The following is a 6,574-nucleotide window of genomic DNA, read 5'->3' as shown; positions in this document are numbered from 1 at the left end:
GTCAGCTTCAAATAAATAGACGCAACCAAAAAGTCAATAATATCGGCACAAATAAAGTTTCCTTTTTCTCTATTCCCTATATATTTAAAAATTGAAATATCTCTTACGGAGACACCTTCCTTCTTTAAAGATATAATTCGTTGTTTTGTGGTCACTAATACGATATGTAGACATATTAAAGCATGAAACGCTATTAATACTGCTACTAACTTTAATATTGCACTTGATATTGATATAACTGATAGATAATTGACATGCAATGACAGATAATAGAATGACTTGTAAACAATACTAGATTGCCTAAAGAGGTTTTCATCTTTGGGAAGCCGTCTATAATATGCTAGGTTATTTTTCTAATGTGTTCCGTATTTTTGAACACTTAGAATGCTTGGATACCACTGGCGAGATGACTGTAACCATATTTATGGCGGTTTGACTGAGACGATCTATATGACATTTTAAACGTCTAGGCCTTTTGAGCGAATATATTGTTGACAACAATAAGGAAACTTTATTTGTACCGATATTATTGACTTTTTGGTTGCGTCTATTTATTTGAATACCCTGAGCGTCTCTATTTATTTGACGCTGACTGTAATCAACTAATTTCAAGTTAATTATTATATGAATGCATAAAATTAGAAACTATTAAGGGTCTTCAGTTATATTGAAAGAGTGTTGAGATTTTTTATTAATATTTTAAAAAGCCAGTAGCTCATTTATGCACTAGTGTCACATCATCCTCATAGGATACGTATTACATATAACTATTACAGTCGATTGTCGCATATAACATTTTGATATTTCACGCCTGCGTTCATTTCTTCTGAAGTTCCGTATTTCTTCTTAGTAACTCTACTGAAAAAAATCTTATGATGAAAATCACAATTTTGTAGTCTCTGAGAGCTTTTCAAATGAAATTTAAAATGTTCTATAAAACGAAGATAAAACAAGACTTTTTGCGTTTTAACCTTAATTTGTTTCACTTGGCTGTCATCTTGTTAATAAATATATCATATTGGCAACTAATATTTTTTAAAGTCCGTGTTTTCAGCACAATATAATGAGAAAAATCCAAACATTGAGCTCTGTGGCACAAATTTCTGACACATGTAGTCATATTGTCAAGATTGCTAGTAAGAAACGGCTGTTTTCAGCAGTATTTCGTAGTAGTTTCTAGAATGGGTTGTTTGCTTTTCTTTTGGGGGCCCCAAAATACGCAAATATCAAGATTTTAGTAAATGAAGTCAAAATGGCCAGTAACAAGAGTAATTGTGCTTTATGGTTTTGTTTGTATATCAGTAGCTTTTCCACAATGAATAAAACGAATATCTTATAATAAGCTTTATTTAATTATGAGTTAACAAATATTTTCGTATTTTTGAAAACAGGTTGTGACCTTAACTGAATATAAGTCAAATTGCGTATGCAAATGTACATGTTACAGAAAAAAAAAATTAAACACTGAGAACTGTTTTCTATGATAATGAATATTTATTTATATACTTAACAATAAGAATTCAATTCAGTTTCAAAAGCATCATGTATTATAATACATAAAGTTAATAACTAGCTCAAAACATTCCTCGTGCGTCCTCAAGCCGGCCGACAGAACATGACTTACTTAGTAAGCGAAATTTTTAAAAATTATAATTTAAATTAACTACACAGTACAATACGTGGCGAACGCCCTCTGCCGGCAAACCACGCACCTCTACATCAGGTGCCATCTTTACAATAAATACCCATGTATATTCCATTCACATCAAAATCTTATTTGAAGTATGAAATTAATGAAATGGTGCTCAAAATGTTTGTGATAGGATGAAGCGAGTCGTAGAGGCAGTGGCCGCCGCGTCCGCGCCGCAGAGCGATCTTGCGTTCAGAGATCACACAATTTGACTTTGACTTTCGATATCCACTCTAATTTGATTATTCTATCTAGCAAATAGAAAGTAACAATTAGGTACAACTATTAATAATTTTAAGACTTACGTTTATTACATTCGGTTATACTGCAACGTGTACAATAAGTATTTACGATCTATTCAACGAGGGGAATAATTTTGTTTACAATATTATATAAAAACTCAGATTTTTAAAATTTTTTTCAGTTTATACATCGACGATAATTGCATTCTATACTTTCTCTAAAAATATGAAAACGACACAACAAGATATTTTTATTTTCATTACTTATTCAAAAAAACATGTCAACTTTTACTTAGCCAAACGAATAAGACTATTAGGGGGGATACAATTTTGTGATGACTACATATCCGTGACTAATAAAAAATACTTTACAAAAACGCCAATGCGATCGGCAATACTTATCTCGCCGTACAAACGATACGCACGGACGCCCCGCATCACATCTAGTAGGCCAGGCGGCCCCACTCGCTGCCGACTCGGCCCCGTCGCGACAAACAGTTACAGTATGGATTCTAATAACATCACTAACGTTTAAAAATATATTTATCAACATGTTATAAAGTTATCAACGCCAAATTGCAGTTTGGTTCCTTCCCCTCGCGAGTGGGGGGGGGGGGGCGGCGAGCCTGCGCGAGTGCGGCGCTGCGTGGGCGTCCCGCTCGGTACCGCAAACCTTACCCTACGCAATTCACGATACGAATGTATGCCACGTCGTATCAAAGCAAAAATATACAAACGTGTTTCCCCTAAGCTGTACAATTTATACAATATCAACGTACAACGTAGCGAGCGCGGTGAGTCTGCCACTCGTGCAGGAGGCGCGACCGGTGATATTATTTACTCAGTCTATTCACAGTTCGATACTAAACCCTAATGTATCTCTCGTTCAGGACAGCGTGAGTGCGGCTGCGGCCGTATCGAGGAATGACTGAATTTCGATAACTCTGACATCTTGGAATGCCCCCGTTCCGGCGACCGCAGCCCGTGAAACTTTAAATGTACTCCTCGCTATATTAATATTAAATAAAAACATTACAATATAAATTGACACGAGCCGACATGAGATGACGTTTCAATCAGTCTTGTGGGACAGTGCAGCGACATCTCTCGGGACTGCGATTGAAACAAATTATACTTTTAAACTATTGTAATGAATTAATACATAAATTATTGCACGTTATATATAAAATTTACGTCAAATAACGAATCATATATCATACTTGGATCGACATCATCGTTTGCCACAAACAAAGTTATGGAGACAAGATCGTCCTCACATTTATTGCATGAAACTGTATTCAAATTATCACTCACTAAAACTATCGTGTAGGCATAAATTAACAAAAGGTCATTACGTGGCGTCACTATAGGAACGGAGCCGATTAAATATGTTACTTATAATTGTTTCTCGCACAAACTGAACTTAGTAATAGACAATGACTAAATAAAATTATATCTAGAATATGCAAAGTACAGGCAATGTGTTGAAACAAATGTTTATGTAGTTCCGATTGGATACAGCCGGTATTACAGCGTGGGCTACAGATAATCAAACTCTTGTTAAATTAAATGACAATAAGATATTAGCCGTCGAAATAATATCACATCACAACCGCTTCGTAAGTGGCAAATGATCAACACATCGCCCGACAGACAATTTCAACAACACACAACTTAGTAGTCACGATATCTACGCTATGGTAATTCATTACTTACGTAACAAAATCGTATAATTACACTCGACGGAAACTATAATAATGAACTCGCAGCGTTACCACTGCACTAATTAAAGGGAAGCGATACATCTAATGTTAAAACTACGGCCGTTTATGACGATCAATGTAGCGTTCGATTTGTTCAATTATATCATGATCTGGAATGGTACTCCGAGTGACGACTGAGGTAAAGACAATCTCGAGTCTCGCGGGGAGACGAATAAATACACCTCGTGAGAGGTCAAAGTAAATAGCTACGGACGGGAACACAAATATGAAAGCCAACCGCACCTCGAATACATTATGTAACATTACCGGTGTAATGGAAACGTCAAAAACAAAACCGAGTCGCTTTATTTATCTGTGACGCTGCTCTAGTTTTGTCTTTGGATTGACAGTATCGTTCAGCGATCCGTTGACGGCTTCTATCGTATAAGCCTGGAATACTATGGTCCTACTTTATAATTGTAACGAGAATTTCGGTATTACGAATCATTACAATACTTAAATTTCGACTTCAATTTCAAAACATAAAAAAAAATCGTTTATATAATAAATAACAAATGATTATTAACTATGCCGATTTAGATTTTAAACTTTCATCTAATTCACCAACTGGTAAAAAGTAGTATCGAAATTTAGAAAATAACTAGATACCCTAAGCGATAATACCAATTATTTTAGAACTGAGAAAAAAATTGCGTAATCAAAAATAATTTGTTTATCAATTATTTATGTATAGTTGTTTTGTTAGTGGTTATTGTACATTTATGTTGGACGTCATGAAGGTAATTTTATTTAAACTGACCACCTTATTAATAAAAATATATTTAGTCCTCGTCTCTCGAAACTCCAACCGTAGAGACGAACATTTAGACCATAGACAATATATATTTTTTTAATAAGTTTGGCAGACTGTTTCTTATATTAAATATATTATAACTGTAGCTGCCTGACCAACTGAATTGAATTGAAATCAAAAACTATTTCAAAAATAGAGTAATCATTTATATATTTTGTCATACATATATCAAGTGATCCGACTTCTATATAAAGTACACATTGAGTAATCAAGTAACATTACCGCATAATAATTAAGTTAATAAACTAGGGAGCCGCGGATTTAAGGGGAATAATGCTTTAACATAATACAAAGCGCATTCTCATTATATAATTGTCATAATATATGAAATAAAAATAAATATATTCGTTTGGTATTACTAGATTTCATGATACCTATTAACGGATCTAATTGAATCATTTCAGATATGTGTAAGAAAAATTAATGGAGTCTTATATTGCTCGGATTTCAATAAGCAAATCTTTTTTTGGTTCTATGTATTATGAAGATTTAATAACAATCTCTTAATGTTTAGATTATTCTGTCTAAAGCAATTACAGGTATGATCGTTTATTTAAATCAAATTAACTCCGATTATTAGCACTTATTCATACAAACAAATAAATGCGTGTACATCGAAGGGTCGAGCGAACGCTTTATAGGTAGGGTTGCCAACTTACGAACACGAATATTCGAAATATAATCCAAGTCGTAAATATAACACTATCCAACTGCATCGATACATATAAAAGTATTCATTTAAACATCCAACATTGTTTCGGAATTAAACGATAAGTGGGCACTTTGAATCTCCCCTGTCTGTGGGAGGTTACGGATCGAAACAATCGGAGGTGCGAATCGATAATGAGAAACAAAGCGTTTATAAATACATAAGTGAATTCGTTCTATGATACACGCGGAATGGCGGGGCGGTCGGCAACCCTGCAGTCACGCGCACACGCGTCACTTGTACGCGCGCGTCGCGCACTTCTTCTTTTTGCGTTTGAAGAAACAGCAACATCTGGAATAGATGGATTGTCTGCATGACGATTTTTTTTAGTCTGCCTGAGGTTAGTTTCGTACGCCGATATCGACGATGTTTTCATCCTCCATGAAACTCGACGCGGTCGGTACAATAAGTCAAATAGGCTATTTGACTGGTTTTTAATAAACATTTTATATTATTTAGTAGAAGCTAAGGAACCCAGTAAAAGTTGTGTTTTTTATTTCTAGTACATATTTGCCGAAAAATATCCACATTAAAAATTCCATATTTAAATAGCGCGCAAAAACGCTACTTGGACAATATGGCGCTGCAACGAGGTCGGGGACGTCATTTTCTTGTATTTTAATCTGTGGTACATATAGAAGAAAAACAAGGTTTACAAGAAAGTGACTTCATCGTAGGTCCGGCCAATCAGGAGCGTTTTGTGTCACGTGACAAACGTTTGAAAAAATGCAATTTTATTAATGGATTTTTGAATAAATTAAGTAATATTTTCAATTTTTGTTAGTAAATACCCATTTTTAAACTCATAATATACACTGATTACAATAATTCACCATTTATTTTTTGCATTCTCAAATAGCCTATTGTCTTGATATCTCTTTCTCACGATTTTTTAACATTATACCGATAGTGTCAAGTTTCACGAAAAGTTACACATATCACAGTAAAAGCACAACGAAATAGAATTTTATACAGCCAGCAAAATATAAAAATGGAATGATAACATCAAATCTACAGCTTTCTTTAATTTACAACAATGAATATAACATAAGAATAAAAAAAAATCGTACCAATTGATAAAATGTTACCGAATTGCCTGAATTTCTTTATCGTGTTAGTAAGACCGTTTAAATTTATCGACGACTTTCTCTTTTAACACAAACTGGATTTAACCGGTTTTTAGCGGCTTACTACTTTTTTCAAACCAATATTATATTATAGCGTTGATTTATTTTTGAGTAAACAATATTTTGTCTTGTTTGTGATTCAGTCATAAATTAATATAATTTACACATATTACATAGCATGATATTTACTTAGGATAATACTATCACAATAATTTAATGCAGGCGTTAA

The sequence above is a fragment of the Vanessa cardui genome, chromosome 13 (genome assembly GCF_905220365.1).
Source record: "Vanessa cardui chromosome 13, ilVanCard2.1, whole genome shotgun sequence".
Classification (NCBI taxonomy): Eukaryota; Metazoa; Arthropoda; class Insecta; order Lepidoptera; family Nymphalidae; genus Vanessa; species Vanessa cardui.
The sequence above is the reverse complement of the archived record's forward strand: the minus strand, read 5'-3'. Positions refer to the sequence as shown.